Source organism: Pleurodeles waltl, chromosome 3_1, assembly GCF_031143425.1.
Source record: "Pleurodeles waltl isolate 20211129_DDA chromosome 3_1, aPleWal1.hap1.20221129, whole genome shotgun sequence".
Classification (NCBI taxonomy): Eukaryota; Metazoa; Chordata; class Amphibia; order Caudata; family Salamandridae; genus Pleurodeles; species Pleurodeles waltl.
In genome coordinates, this window is record NC_090440.1 from 160,724,261 (window position 1) to 160,745,315 (window position 21,055).

General features: G+C 49.6%; 1 protein-coding gene across 3 annotated transcripts in view; it reads right to left on the reverse strand.

The window, feature by feature from the left end:
- The window catches only part of HYKK (hydroxylysine kinase), a 270,296-nt gene that overhangs the window by 16,362 nt on the left and 232,879 nt on the right, over nt 1-21,055 (reverse strand). The window lies entirely within an intron of this gene.

A 21,055-nucleotide genomic window follows, 5' to 3' on the forward strand; every position in this document is an offset into this window, starting at 1 on the left:
ATCTCCTAAACCTCCTAACACTCTCCCCCCTCCATCCTTAAACCCCCCTCCCCCAGCTCTTCTCACTCTACCTGTCCCCCCCCCTCCCTCGCGCTTTCCCGCTTCGACCTCCTGCACACCCCCGCCCCCCAGCTCCCATTCGCCCCCAGCTGACCCCTCCCCCCCCCTCCTACCTCATATGGCGGCCGCTGTGCCTGGCCCGCGCCCAGCGCCATGACCCCTGGTCCCCAGCGCTCCCAAGCCCCGATGATCCGCTATGACCCCACCACCCTCCATGCCCTCAACCCAGGACGCTCCAACACCTGCTTCCAAGCTCACCCCAAACGCACCCATGGACCCTTCGCCTGCAACTCCTGCAAACGCATCTTCCACCACGCAACAACTACGACCACAAGCCCACGCGCCATCAACCACCTCAAGTGCATCCTAGTCAACGCTCGCTCCGTTCACAAACACGCCGTTGAACTCTGGGACCTCCTAGACTCCACAGCACCGGACGTCGCCTTCATCACGGAGACCTGGATGAACGCCTCCTCTGCTCCAGACATCGCCACCGCCATCCCCAAAGGCTACAAGATCTCCAGGAAAGACCGCACCAACCAAGTAGGAGGAGGCATCGCCATCGTCTTCAAAGACTCCATCAGCGTCACCACCTCCACTGAAGACTCCCCTCTTGCCGCTGAACACCTGCATTTTCAGATTCGCACCGACCCGAGGACCACCCTCAGAGGATCTCTCGTCTACCGTCCTCCCGGACCTCGCGCCCCTTTCAGCGACACCATCGCCGACTTCATCTCCCCGCACGCCCTCGCCTCACCGGACTACATCCTCCTAGGCGACCTCAACTTCCATCTGGAACAAAACAACGACCCCAACACCACCACCCTGCTCGACAACCTCGCCAACCTCGGCCTCAAACAACTGGTGAACACTGCCACCCACATCGCCGGACACACACTCGACCCTATCTTCTCCGCCAGCAAACACGTCTTCTTCAGCCACGCCTCCGCCCTTCATTGGACCGACCACAGCTGCGTCCACTTCACATTCCGACGCGAGACCCGCCACCTCCGCACTCAACCCATCCCTCGCCGACAGTGGAACAAGATCCCTGAAGAGCAACTCTTCGCCGCACTCGCCACCAACCAACCCACCCTCACCACCGACCCCAACGTCGCAGCCCTCAACCTCACAAACTGGATCTCCAACTGCGCAGACAACCTTGCTCCCCTCAAACGCTCGCAGCGACAGAACAACACCAAGAAACCCCTCTGGTTCTCTGACACCCTCAAAGAATCAAAGAAAACTTGTCGCGCACTTGAGAAAGCCTGGCGCAAGGACCGCACCGCTGACAACATGACCGCCCTCAAGAACGCTACCCGCAAACACCACCACCTGATCCGCACTGCCAAAAGGAATTTTTTCACCGACAGACTGGACAAAAACAGCCACAACAGCAGAGAACTCTTCAGCATCGTCAAGGAGTTCTCCAACCCCAGCGCCAACGCCAACGCCGTCACGCCCTCACAGGATCTATGCGAATCCCTCGCCACTTTCTTCCATCGCAAGATCAGCGACCTCCACGACAGCTTCGGACACCAGACCCAACCTAACACCACCGAACCCACATCCCCGACCATCACCCTCAACAACTGGACCCACATCAGCACGGAAGAAACCAAATCCATCATGAACTCTATCCACTCCGGCGCCCCTTCGGACCCCTGCCCGCACTTCATCTTTAACAAAGCCGACAACATCATCGCCCCGCACCTCCAGACCGTCATCAACTCTTCTTTTTCTTCTGCTACCTTCCCCGAATGCTGGAAACACGCCGAAGTCAACGCCCTACTAAAGAAACCTACGGCTGACCCGAGCGACCTGAAAAACTTCCGCCCCATCTCCCTTCTGCCTTTCCCAGCCAAAGTATTAGAGAAGACCGTCAACAAACAGCTGACCACCTTCCTGGAAGACAACAACCTGCTCGACCCCTCACAGACCGGATTCCGAACCAACCACAGCACTGAAACCGCCCTCATCTCAGTCACAGACGACATCAGAACCCTGATGGACAACGGTGAAACAGTCGCCCTCATTCTTCTTGACCTCTCGGCTGCCTTTGACACCGTCTGTCACCGTACCCTAATCACCCGCCTCCGCTCCACCGGGATCCAAGACCAGGCCCTGGACTGGATCGCCTCCTTCCTCGTAAACCGCTCCCAAAGAGTCTACCTCCCTCCGTTTCGCTCAGAACCCACTGAGATCATCTGCGGCGTACCTCAAGGCTCATCACTCAGCCCGACACTCTTCAATGTCTACATGAGCCCCCTCGCTAACATCGTACGCAAGCACGACATCATCATCACCTCCTACGCCGACGACACCCAACTTATACTCTCCCTCACCAAGGACCCCGCCAGCGCCAAGACCAACCTACAAGAGGGTATGAAGGACGTCGCAGATTGGATGAGGCTCAGCCGCCTAAAGCTGAACTCTGAAAAAACTGAAGTCCTCATCCTCGGCAACACCCCGTCCGCCTGGGACGACTCCTGGTGGCCCACGGCCCTCGGCACCGCACCGACCCCCGCAGACCACGCCCGCAACCTCGGCTTCATTTTGGACCCCCTTCTCACCATGACCAAGCAAGTCAACGCCGTGTCCTCCGCCTGCTTCCTCACCCTCCGCATGCTCCGCAAGATCTTCCGCTGGATCCCCGCCGACACCAGAAAAACCGTGACCCACGCCCTCGTCACGAGCCGCCTGGACTACGGCAACACCCTCTACGCTGGGACCACCGCCAAACTCCAAAATCGCCTGCAACGCATTCAAAACGCCTCAGCCCGCCTCATCCTCGACGTACCCCGCAACAGCCACATCTCCGCACACCTGAGACACCTGCATTGGCTCCCAGTCAGCAAAAGGATCACCTTCCGACTTCTCACCCACGCACACAAAGCCCTCCACGACAAGGGACCGGAATACCTCAACAGACGGCTCAACTTCTACGTCCCCACCCGCCCCCTCCGCTCCTCTGGCCTCGCACTCGCCGCCGTCCCTCGCATCCGACGCTCCACGGCGGGTGGGAGATCTTTCTCCTTCCTGGCGGCCAAGACCTGGAACTCCCTCCCCACCAGCCTCAGGACCACCCAGGACCACTCCGCTTTCCGGAGACTCCTAAAGACCTGGCTGTTCGAGCAGCGATAACCACCCCCTTTGTCCCTAGCGCCTTGAGACCCGCACGGGTGAGTAGCGCGCTTTATAAATGCTAATGATTTGAAGAGCTGTATACCCAAAGGTTTGGTGTCCTGAAAAGTTTTGGGGAGATTTGGCGCAACTGGTTTGGCTGAGCTGTGATCGGACAATTTCATTGCATTCTAGGCTTTTCTTGGTAAGGGTAACACCATCCATCATGCAGAGGAACCAGGGATGCCTCTTGTTATTGCACTCTTGAACTTCACTAAATACTGCACCTCTACCTATGTGGTGTTTACACTAAATATTTTGTATGACAAGGATATATGAATTGTAGAAGTATGATTAATATTTGTATCTATACTATGAACTTTTCTATCTGTTGATAAATAAAAAATGTATGAAAAAAGATTAAAGGCTCCATTGCTGCACCTGTTGCAGGTTTTAACTGAGCCTGATGCAGAGGTAAGCCCTTCAGTGATGGGCCCCAGCTTTTGAATGTATTGCCACTGGACCTGCACAACATCATGGGCTATGAGCAGTTCTAAGCAGAGATATAAAAGGTATCTATCCTGTTGCTTGTCCCTGCATTCCCCTTTAGTACTTTTAGTACAAAAGGGGGATGTGAGCCATATAAATACATAAATACCCAAAGTGAGATCAATAATTTGACTCTTTACTAAAGGGAGGGTGCAGTTGAAGACACTGGGTATCTACCTGCAACATTCTATACTTGTGCAAAGCTGGAAAAGTTGCTTTCGTAATTGATCTTAGGCCAAAGCTTTTGAAACATGAAGATTATTTTCTTGTGATTTTGCATATGTTCAGAACATGCATTTTCCATGTGCCACCTAAGGGTGAGTCATGATCTAATATGCATGTACTTACATTCTGCATCTCAGGAGTTCCTTATCCTGTTCAGTTTCGCACTAGCACTCGTCCGGTCAAAGCCATTACTGTTTTGTGCTCTAACACACAACACAAAGGTGTTTATCTCCAGTGTTTATCCAACAGACAGGACAATTTCATGTAAGACAGTTTTAATCATTAACAGATTGTCTATTCTATGTGTGCCCATGGTATGTATCCCCCTCCACCCAAAATGCTTACAGGCAAATGTAGAGGAGCCCAGAACTGAGTATGGAAACTGTAATGTATATTACATAGATAAATAGAGGGAAACATGGCATACCTCAATCAGGAGGTCTTTTGTTTTAGTTAGGGGCAACACTCAGGGCAGACATTACACTTGAACCTTCACAATTGGTTGTTGATCTATATAACCAAAGATTGTTGATTTATTTGACCATAGATTTCACCTTCTATTCTACACCAACGATTCAGTGAATAGTTTTTTGGAAATTCCAACTCCTAGGGCTCAGTTTACTAGGATCCATCAAAAAAAGGTAATCCACTTGGTTATGTTTCATCTGTTGTTCCACAGTCTCTTCTAACCTTTTAACTATAGATTGGCATATGTCTGTAGTTAGACTTTTCGCATGAGCTTATCTTAGTACACTAAACTTACCGTGGTGAAACAGAACAATGTAATGCCAAATAGGTTAATAGGCGTGCAACAGATCATGTCTTCAGATATTGGCAACCATATAAGGAATACATTTTTAAAGATCTGAATCTTTCTTGTCGTGTGAGATATGGTTTAGCTAGGTAGATAGCCAGATATACATTTGCACACCGCTGCTGCTGCTACTCTGGAATGAGGTGTCCAGACACTGTCTACAGGATAAAATGAATGGTGAGAAACATGATGGAAAAAGAGCTTAGAAGAAATTAGAGTATTATTCAAAAGTGGGTGAAAAATGTTTTCAGATTTTGCTGGAAGAGAAGGTGATTATTAATTGAATGTAGTGGGGAAGGACATTTTACATTTAACACTTTCAAGCATTCTGTGGACTGATATGTAAATTTGGGGCAAACTACTCTCTCTTTCCTTTTCAGCTACATGGAAACAGTTACTACAGGATACAATGGTTTTGAGGTCTGGGACCCATCTTAATCCAATACCTACTCTCTAAATCCACTAGGGGCCATCAGTCACAGACCATCACAAAGGCCCTCATTACAACCCTGGCAGTCGGTGGTAAAGTGGCGGTAAAACCGCCAACAGGCCGGTGGTAAAAAAAATTGAATTATGACTGCGGCGGAAACCGTTAACATAGACAGACACTTTAACACACTGACCGCCACGGCGGTACAAACAAACAGAATGGCGGTCACCGCCAACAGACTGGCGGAAGACAATGTACCGCCCACACCATTATGAGAGGCCAATCCGCCACCTTTTCCGGGGCGGTTTCAACGTGAACAAAAACACGTCGGAAACTGGACTTGGAAGGGAAAACTCTCACCTCTACACAACCCACGAGGAACCAGGATGCCATGGAGCCGGAACTCCATATTCTACCTGCAATTGTCTTCCTGCTCCTCTACCAGGAGCACGACCGACGGCGGCGACGACCACGGTGAGTACTGCACCTACGACACAGGTGAGGGGGGAGGGAAAAGAGAGTGACACACACATGCAACACCCCCACCCTCACACACAACACACACACCAATACATGCTGAAACATTACATTTACATCCCCCAATCCCCCCTGGAAGAACGCAAGGACAAAAGGAAATGAGGTGAACGATTGTAATCAGGAAAAATCCATTAATCAAAAATATGCATACACTATTAACAAATATGTACACCAAGAATTCAAGTCCATGTACTGCACCTACATAGTCCATGGACCACTGGGCCCAAAATGCATGGGCGGGGCCCACACTCAATACCCGATCCAAACGGAGAGAACACTGCAGGAACATCAGATCGAAATAAAACAGGCACCTCATGGGGAAGGGAAGGGGGGCACCTCAGCCAGATGAGTGCAAGACACCAGCTCCACGAGGGGGCTCGATGCCCATTGATGTATCCTGGGGAGTGCAAAGCCACAGTCTCTCAAGTCTCTTCAGTGGGTGGGTTATCCACTGCTTTATCCTGGGGAGTGCAAAGCCACCGTCTCTCAAGTCTCTCCAGTGGGTGGGTTGCCCAATGCTTTATCCTGGGGAGTGCAAAGCCACAGTCTCTCAAGCCTCTCCAGTGGGTGGGCTGCCCACTGCTTCATCCTGGGGAGTGCAAAGCCACAGTCTCTCAAGTCTCTCCAGTGGGTGGTTTGCCCACTGCTCTATCCTGGGGAGTGCAAAGCCACAGTCTCTCAAGTCTCTCCAGTGGGTGGTTTGCCCACTGCTTTATCTTGGGGAGTGCAAAACCACAGTCTCTCAAGTGGATAACAGTCTCCACTGGTTCTGGAGGGGGCTTTGTGCCCAGAGTGCTTCATCCTGCCAAGGACCGAGGTAGTGGATGTCATTCTCCACTGGTTCTGGAGGGGGCCTGGTGCCCAGAGTGCTTCATCCTGCCAAGGACAGAGGTAGTGGATGTCATTCTCCACTGGTTCTGGAGGGGGCTTTGTGCCCAGAGTGCTTCATCCTGCCAAGGACAGAGGTAGTGGATGTCATTCTCCACTGGTTCTGGAGGGGGCCTGGTGCCCAGAGTGCTTCATCCTGCCAAGCACAGAGGTAGTGGATGTCATTCTCCACTAGTTCTGGAGGGGGCTTTGTGCCCAGAGTTCTTCATCCTGCCAAGGACAGAGCTAGTGGATGTAATTCTCCACTGGTTCTGGAGGGGGCCTGGTGCCCAGAGTGCTTCATTCTGCCAAGGACAGAGGTAGTGGATGTCATTCTCCACTGGTTCTGGAGGGGGCTTTGTGCCCTGAGTGCTTCATCCTGCCAAGGACTGAGGTAGTGGATCTGACACTCCACTGACGGTGGGGCAACATGGAAGCTGTCCAGGCCCCTGGAACTGACCACCGGCCTCGTATAACTGACCACTGGGGATGGCAGCCATGTCTGCGGTGGTGCCACTGGCACAGGATGTGGCGTGGCCGCTGGCGGTGCTGGCGGCGGCCTCAGTAGTGGCGGTGCTTGTGGCGCTCATTGGGCAGCAGTGCTGGTGGGGGGCTCACTGAGCGTGCTGCTGGCGGCGGTGTCCTGGGCGGCAGTGCTGGTGGGGGGCTCACTGAGCGTGCTGCTGGCGGCGGTGTCCTGGCCGGCGGTGCTGGTGGGGGCTCACTGAGTGGGAGGTGGGCGGCAGTGTCCTGGGCGGCCGTGACCGTGGCGGCGGTGCATGTGGCAGTGCCGGTGGCGGTCTTGTCCGCCGTGCAGGTTGGCGGCGACTTCCCTTTCTTTCTCTGCCCCTTCCCCACCTTAGATGGTGGCGCAGCTGTCTTGCCACTCCCAACTGTTGTCCTGGCTGAGCCCTTGGGGGCAGGTGTTTTGGCCTTTTCCCTCCGGGCTGTGTGCAACTTCTTTTGTTTTGGAGGTGGGGGAATGTCCTTGGCCTGGCTCCTTGGGACGACACTGGCTGCCCTGCTGCTTGGCGCACTCCAGAAGCCGGTTACTACTGGCACCACTGTTTCCGGTGATGTGGTGGCTGAGGTGCTGGGTTGGGACATGGAGAAGCGGACGGAAGGGGTGGGGGAGGTGAAGGGAAGAGGTCAAGGTTTGACAGGAAAGGTTTTTTTTAGACACACTGGGACTGGTAGATGGAGGGGGTTTGGGAGTGGAGGAAGAGGTAGTGGTTGTAGGAAGTGTTTGTTTGCTGACTTTTGGTGAAGGTGCATGGGCTGGAGGCTGTTGTCAGGTGGATGGCTGTTGGGTAGGTGTGTGACTGCGTTTGTGCACTTTGGGAGGAGGGCTCACACACACACTGGGAGAGGACACAGGGGGTGTGTGAATGGTAGTGGGGGTGGTGAGTGCACGTGAGCGGTGTGTGGTGATGGGCGTGCTGGTGATGGAGGTAGTGGCTGAAGATGTAGCGCCTGAAGATGTAGTGCATGCAGGTATGAGTGGAAACGTGACAGGGAGGGAGGAAGGAGACGTGGAGGAGGGGGACACAGTGGAGGCAGTGGCTGTTGGTATGTCTGCATGGGTATGATGCTTGTGTGAGTGCCTGTGGGATGTGTGGTGCTTATGTTTGCCAGAGCTACCCTTGTGTGTTGAGGTGTGTGCATGCTGGTCTGATGGTGTGCTTGGGATAGGCTGAGGTACTGGGGATTGGGTCTGGGTGGAGGAAGTTGGAGGGGGGGGGGGGCTGGACACAGGGACAATGGCTGCCATCAGTGCTGAGGCCAGAGTCTGAAAAGCTCGCTGTTGGGCTGCCTGACCAGAATGAATGCCCTCCAGGTATGCATTTGTCTGTTGCAACTGCCTCTCTACACCATGGATGCCATTCAGAATGTTAGACTGCCCAACAGTCAGGGATCTGAGGAGGTCAATGGCCTCCTCACTGAGGGCAGCAGGGATGACTGGGGAAGGGACTGAGGTGCCTGGGGCGAAGGAGATGCCCACCCTCCTGGGTGAGTGGTCACGGGCACACGCTGAGGGGCTGCTGGGAGGGCGGCTGTACCTGTAGATGCGGTGGGCACAGATGGGCCCACCACCGCAAGGGAGCTCCTATCAGAGGAGGAGTCAGTGTTGCTGGTCTCAGCTCCTGTCCCCACCGTGGAGCTCCCCTCGCCCTCCGTCCCACTGGTGAATTCTGAGTCCGTAGTCTCACCCTCCTGGGCCATGTGGGATGCAGCTCCCTCCTGCTCCGGTGGCACAGCTCCTCTGCCTGATGATGCTAATGCACACAAGAACAGGGAGACACAAAAAGGGGGGGAAAGAAAGTAGAAAGACATGTTCAGTGCATGCAATACCGCTACCGTTGGCGGACACTATAGACACAGCAGCCCTCTGCACTATGCCATGCCGTTAGAGTTCCCTAATTAATCCCAGGGACATGGGGTACAAGGCCTATGCCCGATTGATGCACACATGGAAGTCACTGGAGCCTGACTAGGGGTAGATGGCTCTTAACACTGGTGGGGTGGGGTGCCACATAGCCTGCCTCACGAAGGGACCTTGCCTACAAAACTCGCCCTGGCCTAGGGGAACTCACAGCCCACGTCCCCCACCTCCAATGCGCGCTGAATCAGATGGATGTGATGGTACTCACCCCCTTGTGGCTGCTGTGATGCCCTCAAGCGCCCATCCAACACCGGCCACCGCCAGGATTCGGAACATCAGGGGGGTCATGGTGTCACGGGCACCCCTCCCACGTTGGGAGGCCATCCCCAGCTGGGCCTCCACCGTCTTCTTGCTCCAGCGGCGAATGTCCTCCCATCTTTTCCAGCAGTGTGTACTCCGTCTGTGGTGGACCCCCAGTGCCCGGACTTCCTTGGCGATGGCACGCCAAATATCCTTCTTCTGGTGGGCGCTGACCTAGAGGAATAGTACAGGGGAAAAGGAAAAACTTTAACCATCCGGACCGTCACAGTCATTGGCCCACGTTCCCACCCTTGCCCTGACTCAAATATGCTCACCGTCGTTTCATGCACGCCTCATTCCCCCCCCATCTCCCATCCACACCACTCCAAACAGGCATTGCCCATACAGCATGCTCACAGTGTACTCACCTGTTTGTCTGGAGGACCATAGAGTAGCGTGTACTGGGGGAGGACCCCATCCACAAGTTTCTCCAACTCCTCTGATGTGAAGGCAGGGGCCCTTTCCCCAGACACTTGAGCCATTGTCGCTTCCAGACTGAGGTCACAGCAGCACTTGCAGCGTAGGTCCTCTCCTGTCGAAGATCAGGTATCAAGTGAGTGAACAGAGAAAATGGCGGTCACATCCACGGCGGTGCGTACCGTCACCGCTGGCGTACATCGTCATTGGCTCCTGGGACCCATAGGGTCCAATGCTAACCAATGTAGGATTGCGCCGCGGTCTTCGACCGCCTACCGCGACGGTGTACAACGCCAGCACAGTTACCTCATATCCCCTTGTCCCACATTACAGGTCAGGCAGCTGCCATTTCAGGGGGCCACAAGGCATTAATTTTGAATGCGTCACACATATCTAGGCCTTGCATACACACAATGCAGGCACATAGCGGATTGACAAATGTGTGCAATAAAGTTGTTTATTTCGTACCTCAGTGTTGGCTGACCCTCTGATTGCTGTTCTCCTCCATAGGGCACGTCCGCTGGGGTAGGTGAGGAGATGGCGGCATCCTCCGGTGTACAGACCGCTGGTGGACCTGTCGACAATTGAAGAGCGACATGTAATAGTCACCTACAGACTTGATCGTGCCACAATCCATGAACTGTGTGCCCAGTTGGAGCCAGACCTGATGACAGCTATCCACCATCCCACAGGAATCCCCCCTCTAGTGCAGGTCCTGTCAGTACTCCATTTCCTGGCAAGTGGGTCCTTTCAAACAACAGTGGCCATTGCATCAGGCATGTCCCAGCCAATGTTCTCTAACATGCTGTCCAGAGTGTTGTCTGCCCTGCTGAAACACATGCGCAGCTACATCGTGTTCCGTCTGGTGGAGGATTTGCCTACAGTGAAAGGTGACTTCTATGCCCTGGTACATATCCCCAACATCTTAGGTGCCATGGATGGGAAACATGTGGCCTTGGTACCCCTCTGCAGGAGTGAACAGGTCTACAGAAACCGGAAGAGTTACCATTCAATGAATGCGCAGATGGTGTGTTTGGCCGACCAGTACATCTCCCATGTAAACACCAAGTTTCCTGGCTCAGTGCATGACGCTTACATTCTGAGGAATAGCAGCATCCCTTATGTGATGGGGCAACCCCAGAGGCACCCTGTGTGGCTATTAGGTGAGGACAAGGACCCTATCCAGTGTGAATAGTTGTCTGGGTCTGGGGTTATCCCTAAGGGTTAGTGTGTGTCTAACAGTTGTCCCTCGACATTTGGAGGTGACTCTGGCTACCCCAACCTTTCATGGCTACTGACCCCAGTGAGGAATCCCAGGACAAGGGCAGAGGAACGCTACAATGAGGTACATGGGCGAACTAGGAGGGTTATAGAGAGGACCTTCGGCCTCCTGAAGGCCAGGTTCAGGTGCCTCCATATGACAGGTGGTTCCCTATACTACTCACCAAAGAAGGTGTGCCAGATCATCGTGGACTGCTGTATGCTGCACAACTTGGCTTTGCGACGACAGGTGCCTTTTCTGCAGGAGGATGGTCCTGAAGGAGGTGTTGTGTCAGCTGTGGAGCCTGTGGACAGTGAAGAAGAGGAGGCAGAAGAAGAGGACATAGACAACAGAAACACTGTGATCCATCAATACTTCCAGTGAGACACATGTAAGAAGACCTCACTGCCTTCTACATCTGATAAAATTGTTCGACCTCTCATCTTTCTGTCACTTTCACCCAGTGTATGGACTCTAATTTGTCACTTTCCCTTTCGATTTCACAGATGTGGGTCCCACTGTGTGTCCTCTGCTATGTTACCTCATGGACTAGAGCTGTGTGACATAGGTATGTTGACAATACAATGGACATTGGTATTTTCCTTAGTTATAGCAAATACACCTTTGTGAAAGCACAGACTGACTCCAGATTGTTTTGTGATTCAAGGGTGTTTATATAAGTGCAAATTAGTGGAGGGGGTTGTAAAATGGTCAGGCGTGATGGTGGAGGAATGTCCATGGCAGAGTCCAGTCTATTTGTCTCACAGGTGCATTGTCCAAAGGGGCATAGGAGGTGGAGGTAGGGCAGTTTAAGGATGGACAGGGTGACAAAGTGGGACAGAGGATGACAATCAGGGTGGTTTCATTTCTTGGCGGGGATCTTGGCATTGTTCTCTGTCTTTGTCCTTGATCTCAGGGATCGCTTGCAGGGTGGTTCTCCATCTGCACGGGGTGGGGTGCTGGTGTTGTGGTCCTGTGGCGGTGCCTCCTGTCCACTAGCGCCGGCGGAGGTGGTGGGCAGTTCATCATGGGTGGGCTAGTGTCAGGGGCCCCTTGTTGTGCCACAGTGTCCCTCCTGGTGTTCACGAGGTCCTTCAGCACCCCTACAATGGTGCCCAGGGTGGTATTGATGGATTTGAGTTCCTCCCTGAACACCAAATACTGTTCCTCCTGCAGCCGCTGGGTCTCCTGAAACTTGGCCAGTACCGTTGCCATCGTCTCCTGGGAAGGATGGTAGGTTCCCATGATGCTGGAGAGGGCTTCGTGGAGAGTGGGTTCCCTGGGCCTGTCCTCCCCCTGTCGCACAGCAGCCCTCCCAGTTCCCCGGTTTTCCTGTGCCTCTGTCCCCTGAACCGTGTGCCCACTGCCCCCAGGTCCCTGCTGTTCTTGGGGTGGTGGGTTAGCCTGGGTTCCCTGTAGTGGTGGACACACTGCTGCTTGATGTGTCCTGGGGACAGAGGTATGGGCCCACTGGGTGGGTGCTGTGCTGGTGTTTCCTGAGGGGGGAGGCTCTGTGGTGGCCTGTGACTGTGTAAGGGGAACCGACTGTCCAGAGGTCCCAGATGGACAGGGCTGGTCATCTAGATCCATTTGGACAGAGCTGCTGTCATCACTGTGGGCCTCTTCTGTGGGTGGAGTGGACATGTCTGGACCCTCCTGTCCGGTGACGTTGGGTAGGGGTCCTGCAGGGGTGTAAAGGCATGATTATTGCATCTGTGTGTGCCATGGTGTGCAATGGGTGGGTGACCCTGTACCCCAGTGTTTCCATTCCAGTGTAGGACCTTGTGTGATAATTGTTTAGGGGTCTGGGTGGGTATGTGTAGTGGACATGCATTGGTGGTGGGTGTCAATGCTTTGTTAGTGCATGCAGGGCTTGGTGTTGGGATGTGTGGTTTGTGATAGTGGGACATATGTGAGGAGTTGGAGTGATGGGGTGAGAGTGAGGGTGGGGGTATGTGATAGCATGCAGGTAGGGTGGGGGATGAAGTAGTTAAAGATTTAACTTACCAGAGCCCATTCCTCCAGCTACTCCTGCGAGGCCCTCAGGATGCAGTATAGCCAAGACCTGCTCCTCCCATGTTGTTAGTTGTGTGGGAGGAGGTGGGGGACTTCTGAACCGCAATGTGGTGTCTTGAGACCACAGAACGCACCTTCCCCCGTAGGTGGTTCCACCTCTTCCTGATGTCATCCTGTGTTCTTGGGTGCTGTCCCACTGCGTTGACCCTGTCCACGATTCTGCGCCATAGCTCCATCTTCCTAGCTATGGGATGTGCTGCACCTGTGATCCGAATAGTTGTGGCTCTACCCGGATGATTTCCTCCACCATGACCCTGAGCTCCTCCTCAGAAAACCTGGGGTGGTGTGGGTGATGTGTGGGTTGGTGTGTGTTGTGATGTGTGGGGTGATGTTTAGAGGTGTGTGGTGTTTTGTGCGTGGATGTGTATGTGTGTTGGTGTTGTGTGCCTCAGTATGCTGGTGTTGTCTTTGCTTTGCTGTCTCTCTGGCCTTCTTCAAATGTTTGGGTAGTAAGGGTTTGTGGGTAATGTGGGTGGGTGTTTTATATTGTATTGAGTGTGTGGGAGTGGTGTGTGTATGTGTATCAGGTGTGTGTATTTCAATTTGTCCAATGTGGTAGTGTTTTGTAAATCTGTGTGTATTTTGAGCGAGGCGGTGTGTACCGCCAATGGAATACCGCGGTTGAAAGACCGCTGCGTGGATTCGTGGGTCGTGATAGTGTGGGCGTAGTCCTGTTGGCGTGACAGTGGAGGTTTTGTTATCGCCAGTTTATCACTGACCTTTGGTGTGGCGGACTTGTGTGGGTGTCTAGATTTTGGCGGTTTCTGAGCTGTGGGTTGTAATATCTGTGGCGGAATTCCGCGGCCGCGGTGGTGTGTTGGCGGTCTAAGCGGCATTTACCGCCAATGTTGTAATGAGGGCCAAAATGTCTGAAGACCAACTTTTGCCAATTTTCCATAATCCAAGCATATCGGTAACATTTTTGAATAGATTAAGAATACCTTTGACCCAAGTAGCACTGGCCGGAACAAAGCTGCCTCCAATACTGGAAAACCAATACTACATACAAGCAGAAGTGGTGTACCTGGACAGGCATAAGGTGATGCTAAATGACTTAACACCCGATTCACTAACATTTGTGTGGAAGTGAGTGTGGTCTAAATAAATTGCACACAAATCTTTGCTTTATAATAACAGCTCTTGTTTGACAGACCCAAGATTGTGAGACGTGCGGACAGAACACAAAAAAATCTGAAGTTTTGCTCAATGTTCACCATTGTATTTTTACGGTTAACCGTGGAATATGGAACATGGGTGGGGCATGAAAAACACAATTGATATTTACAAAGGCCTGCCAAACTATTCCTGACAATAGTAAGCATCTTTCCAGTGTGGGAAATGGGAATATGAGTTTATCTACAAAGAAAAATATTTTTCTGTGTAGAAAGTAAAACGTTAGATGTGCAAATTCACAATTATTAGGGGGAACATCTGAACTAGAATTTTAAGTAGTACGAGTATTCCTGTAGACTTCTAGGGGTACCCCAAGGATTCTTTGCAAATGCCCAAAAAGTCTGAAATCTACACCAAAAGTAGGACAAACCTAGGTGAGATATCCAGCTTTTGCAATCAATGCATTGTCAACCCGGCCGTTGTGTGTATTTTGTTTAACTTAAAATACGAAGGAACAACCTAGATGGTAATATACTTTTTTCCCCCTTCAAACTATCCTCCTCCACTGACGCCTGTCCATTGCGCACCATTCTTGCAAGCGCTTTGTGAAACAACTATCTGTGGAACTACTTGCTCAATTTCTGTTAATTGAATATCTGGGTTTCGCACATGATCACTGGACAGACATAAAATGTATTTACATATATTTATGAGATTGCTTTCTGAAGCGCTGAGGATTAGCTTTGGTTACTTCAGAGCTCTGGAATTCCAATAGGATCACTTAGACCAATGAAGTGATAACAGGTACACACCTGTAGAAATAATATTAGCTTTGTAAATTAGGTGTTTTTAAGCACTAGAATATGACCTTGTGGGAAACAGTGGGAAATAACACAAGCAAAAGCTTGTTTTATCCATTTTAACAGTGGTATTATTCCTGCGCCTTTTTTTGCAAGGGCCACTGCACGCTCTATCCTGATGGTAACTATAAGTGCAAAACCAGAGGAAGTGCAGTTTACCCTAGTCTTCAAAGGGAAATAGTACTAAATTAGTGGCAACTGCTACATGGCTTCCAACACTTATTGTAATACTAAGCAATGTCATAGGCTGGAACACGGAGGGTAGGTGTTTTGCAATGACTGGGATGAAGACAAGTTGGACTACGAGTGCTGAAGATTGCAAATAAGTAATTAAGACATTACCACTACATCCCTTGTCCCACTCATTATGCCATGAGATATAACCAAGCCATAAGGCCTGCAACACCATACAAGAAAGAACACAAGCAAACACACTCACACAAATATATATATATATATATATATATATATACATATATATATATATATATATATATATATGTGAATAACATATGTAAGTAACTTCCAGACAGTTCATGCACTCATGGAGAATTGCTGAATTTAAAGTTGGTTCGCCATCAAACAGTGAGAAAGCTTTGACAAGTGTGTGTCGGCACTCAACCTTTATCAATGTGACACTGATAAAGGCTGAACGCCGTAACGCATTTGTCAAAGTTTCTCACTGGTTGATGGCGAATACACTTTAAATTCAGCAATGCACTGTGAGTGCGCGACCTGTTTGGAAATTATTTGAATACTCCTTGAGTCCCTTCTCACGCATCGATCCACCGCTGTGTTAGTGTAGGCAGAAATGCCTAAATATATATATATATAGTATATTTTCCCTACTGGCGGTCACCAGTATGTAGTTATAGTTAGGACTGAGTTTCCATAGACAAACCATTTTTTATTTTGCTGATAACTCTGACGCCGTTTGACGAATCTTTTCCAACTACTCACGTCAGCTGCTGTCTTGAAAGGTTTGGGGTGATTCCCCAAGAAGGGGTCAAGAAAAAAAGGGGGTTCCAAAATGCATTTTCCCCAGGCAGTTTCCAAAAGGGATTTTAGACACAACTACAGCCCGAACCACTGAATGGAACTGCACCAAATTTGGCACAAAGCTAGATCTTGGTCTAGAATGAGTGTTTTTTTGCTAATTGTTGAAAATCTGTTCAGTAGTGTTTGCATTATTAAAGAAAAAAGAAATGTATATATCTAGTGATGTGGACAGTTTGCAGGTCGGACAGATCCCATGGTGAGATCTGATTAGCTGCCAACACTTCAACCAGGAAGTTCTAGCAGCCATTTTGGGACGGACTCAGCTGAGTCCCAAGAAAAAAGTAAAACAAAAAATAGAAGGGGGCAGGGAATGAACACCCTGACCTCTTAAGCCTGGTGGTGAGGTCCAATACTAACCCACTGGGGGCAAAAAAGTGTTTTTTTTTTATTTTATATTTTTGCCGCATATTTGTAGTGGATCTGCAAATCCATGGCAAAAAAACAAAAAAGAACTGCAGCCTGCGTGCATGTTTACCATATGCCCCCAGGGTGGGCCAGGTCCTGGGGGCTGTACTTATTAATGTAACTGGTAAGGGGGATGCACGTGGGCCCTGTTCACACACAGATTTCGGCACAGGTAACCCCATCCACACAGGCCAAGACGATTTTCAAAAGTGGGCTGCGCTGCCGCCCTCCAGGGGTGATTTTGGCCCCAGGAGGACCTTTCCGCAAGGGCTGGCCAAAACACAATACTGGGAGGGTGACGTTGCCCCCTCCCAGAGTCATTGATGGCCCTGAGGTCCCCATCCCCCAGGGCCGGGGGTCTTGCTATGTCACAGGGTGTCCACCCCCAAACATAACGGTTTCCCTAGCTCCACTGGTGCGGGCAGGGAAACCTCCTCTTGCTCTCACTTTGCGGGAGCAATTTAAAGCTCAAGTTAAATTTGGGTTTTTGTTCAGTAATTACATATTATGGGATGGTTTATGAATTGTATATTTATATTAAAGTTGTACACTATGCAGATAAACATTTAATGCATTGGTGTACATGAAATGTGAACATTTTGTTAATTTTCACTGTTCATCATGTTTATGAAATATTTTGAAAGTTGGTAGTTTTTTTAATATATGAACTGCTACTTTAAAGAATAACTAAAAAAGACAATTTAACTTATTGTATAGTAATCAGGGCACTGCCTCATTCCTAGATCCTGTAACTTTATTCATGGGTATGCGTAAGCTCTTTCGGAAACCCTGTTCATTTACAAGTAAAATCAAGATGATCATTCGTTTTGAAATAATTTAACATATTTAATGGCATTCTGGTTACCATTTACTGCAATTTGGAAATCAGATTCAGGTTGTTGAAATAGATCACTGGTTATGAGAATTTGCATTCTTTAGCTGAATGTCAGAGAACTCAGTAAATTAATGGATTCTATTGAAAGTTATGTTTTATGAAATTCCTTTTTACAGGATAAACAGTTTTGCAAAGACAAATATGTGTCATTATGCAATGGCTCAGGACAGCAATAGAATGTAACAGTTTCATAAGTGCGACAAATAAATGCCAATGATCTTCCCTATATGTATGTAAGTATTTATGTATGTATATGTTCGTATTTGTAGAGTGCAAACCTGGCTCAAGAGCAGAGGAGTGCTTAACAGAATGCATAGTCCTCAGGAAAATACAATTATTAGGGGAAGGTCAAGGCTGCCTCTCGAGTAATGGGGTAGTATTCCTTCAAGAGGTACGTGTCTTCAGCTTTTTTTCTTGATTGTAGGAGAGTTGATGTCACTCAGATGCTCTTCCAGATCCTTCTTCAAATGGTTTGTTTTCATTCTGGTAATATTCAGGCTCTTAGTCTGGCAATGCCCCCAGTTGTGGCTAATTCTAGCCATAAGTCATTCCAGGTGCAAACAGGTCCAAATAGGTGATGCCCTGTTGTATATCTACCCTTAGGGGGGATCATCCCTGTTGTAGAATGTTCTGAAGAGTTACTAAAGTAGCAAAGGTTAGAAATGGAGCATCTTGTAGGTATTTATTGATATTATTATAGTTGATTGAAACCTTAACACAGTGAAACAGCCTATGGTCACAGTCAAACAGCAGGAGCAGGTAGCCATGGGGCTTTCTTGAGTACTCTCTGAGAAAGAGGCAGATCTTGAGGAATTTCCTGAAAAATATGAACGGGGTGCGTGCTGGTCTGTAGGTGGAGGTAGCACATCCACTATTACAATAGCTCATTCTTCTGGATTATACATTGGGATGAAGGTGGCTCGGAATGGTACTTGTATGTGTGGTAGAGAAGGTCACCTTTTGTTGCACAAGAAATAGCAAGGTCCTTCTGGTGAGGCTGAGTTAAGTATGACCCCTACGGGTAGCCATGTCAGGATTTGAGGAATGGGCTAAATTTTCTTCTTGCCCACATTTTAAACATTCAGTGGCATTCAAACTTGGAATTTTGGGTTCCCACATTTGGTCTTGGTAATAACATGAATCTATGTTTTATCACTTGTAATCACATTTTCTTGCTGTTAAATAGTGCTGTGCAAGCAGGGGATACAGTGTTACTCAACTTGCTATCAACCTTGGAAAAATGAAAGACTTTTAGCCAATTAAGGGATTAAACATAACTTGCAGGATAAACATAGATCCTAGTGCAGCCTAGGATCGATGTTTATCCTGCAAGTCAGGCACAGCGAAGGTCTGGTGGGCAGACCTGCTGGAATGGGCAGTGGCTGAAGAGCAGCACATAAAACGCACCTGAAGAGATGACAGGATGGTGGAGGATTTGTAGACCTGGCAAGAAATGCTTGAGAAGGTCCTGAGACTGAAGCCTGTTGTGATGCTGTACGAAGGTCTGAAATGCTAAGGGGGGCAACGGGGAAGGCTGCAACAAAGGGAGGGGGCTGCAGGAGGCACAACTAAATCTCTAGGTAAATACGCTGTCAAAAAATGCTGGAGTTTTAACTGGGCCAATAATGGACTGCTGTTTTTGCCAAAATGGAAAACTATCAAGAAAAATAAGTTTTAAAATGCTGCATTTATGAACTGAGTTGTTGTACTGGTTGCATAACAACCTGAAAGTCAGGCCCTATAAATGTTGGGTGGTTTGTAACTGTCTCAGCTGCAAAAAATGTTTTGCATACTGCCGCTTAGGTCACAGCCCTCGTAGGCACACCTGTTTTTGGCTGACTGTGTGAATGAAACATAGGTTTTCATTAAGAAAGAAGTTGCACAGCCCTTGCATTTGCATGCATGTACACACACTACTATACAGTAGCACCTATTCTGCATGGAGGCCGAAAGGTTGTACATCTCATTTGTAAAACAAATGGTTAGTCCGATGTGCTGATACACATAGAAAGGCTGTGTATGCCTAAGTGAAGGTCACAGAAAAGAAGCTGACACTGTTGCCCTGGACCACCATGTGCCAGGCTTTGAGAGGGACATGGGGTGCCCTCTCAAATACTACAAGCACTGGGGCATTATCTCAGATGCACTCACACTCATGGGTGGTGTGAACCCAATGTGCCAGAAGAGACACTGGCAGTGTGGGTTGAGAGAAACACCTCTACTTCTCTTTGGGAGTGAATTACTGTAATTTCCCCCACCTTTCCCACAGTGCAGCATCTGCAGCTAGTCCCTGGCACCCTGTCCAAGTAGGCCGTAGAGGACTGTTAGACCTGGCTCTTTCTGCAGGGTCATCCCCAAACCTTTTGCCTTTTTCCTCCATTTCTTTTCTGAATTCATTTTTGTTGGCCTTAGAACTACTAACCAGTGCTAAAGTGCTTTTGCTTTCTCCTTAAAACATGGTAACATTGGCATGTACCTAATGGCATTGGCATATTTAATTTATTTGTAAGTCCCTAGTTAAGTGGCAAAACATGTGCCCAGGAACTGTAAATTAAATGCTACCAGTCAGTCTGCAGTACTGACTGTGCCACCCAAATAAGTAGCGATTCAAGCATGTCTCAGGCCTACCACTGCAGAACCTGTGTGCAGTTTTTAACTGCCATTATGGCCTTCCAAAATAAACCTTTTGGCAGGCCCAAACCTTCATTTTCAATACCTACACATCACCCCTATGATAGGTCCTAGACAGCCCCAAGGCAGGGTGCAGTGTATCTAAAATGTTGGACATGTACTTTTAAGTTTTACATGTCCTGTTAGTGAAAAACTGTTAAATTCATTTTTCACTTCTGCAAGGCCTATCTGTCTCATAGGATAACATTGGAGTTACATTTTTAAGCGTAAATCCAAATGGGAAGAGATAACCCCTTTATGTTTGATGTCTCTGGAATCACAATTTAAAATCCTAACTTATGGTGTAGTCGGATTTTAAATTGCAATTCTGAAAATGCCGCTTTTAGAAAGTGGGTATTTTCTTGCCTTAGCCGTCTGGTGCCTGCAGCCTGTCTCTGGTCACATGACTGAGTGTAGTTGGCAGTTGGGCTTTGTTTATTCTCCCTAGGAAGCCAAACCCAATGGGAGCTTAGGTGTGACTTGATGGGCCATTCTGGGCAGATGGGCGGGAGGAGAGGGACACAGCCTCACTTACACCTGAATAGGCTGTGTCTTGCCCCCACATAAAAGGCTACATAACGTCTGGAGCCAAGGCAGGGAGGGCAATACATGTGTGCTCTCCAAAGGCATGTTTTTGAAGTCTCCCCCACATCAAAGGCACCTCTGGGTATAAGAACTGGACCTCAGACACCACCACTTCAGTACATATTTGAACTTGTGGTTACTCTGCCAGGAAGAAGGACAGCTGGGCTGCTGAAGGACTGCTACTCTTCTGGACTGCACTCTGCTGGACTCCTGCTTTGCTGTGCTGACCTGTTGCCTGCTGACTCATGCTGCAACTCTACCACACCCTGAGTGGCATTCATCCTATATATTTGCTTGTACACAATCTTTGGTAGTATGGTATGCAGTATGGTAAATGGATATCCTTGGGTGACTGGAGGGATTGCT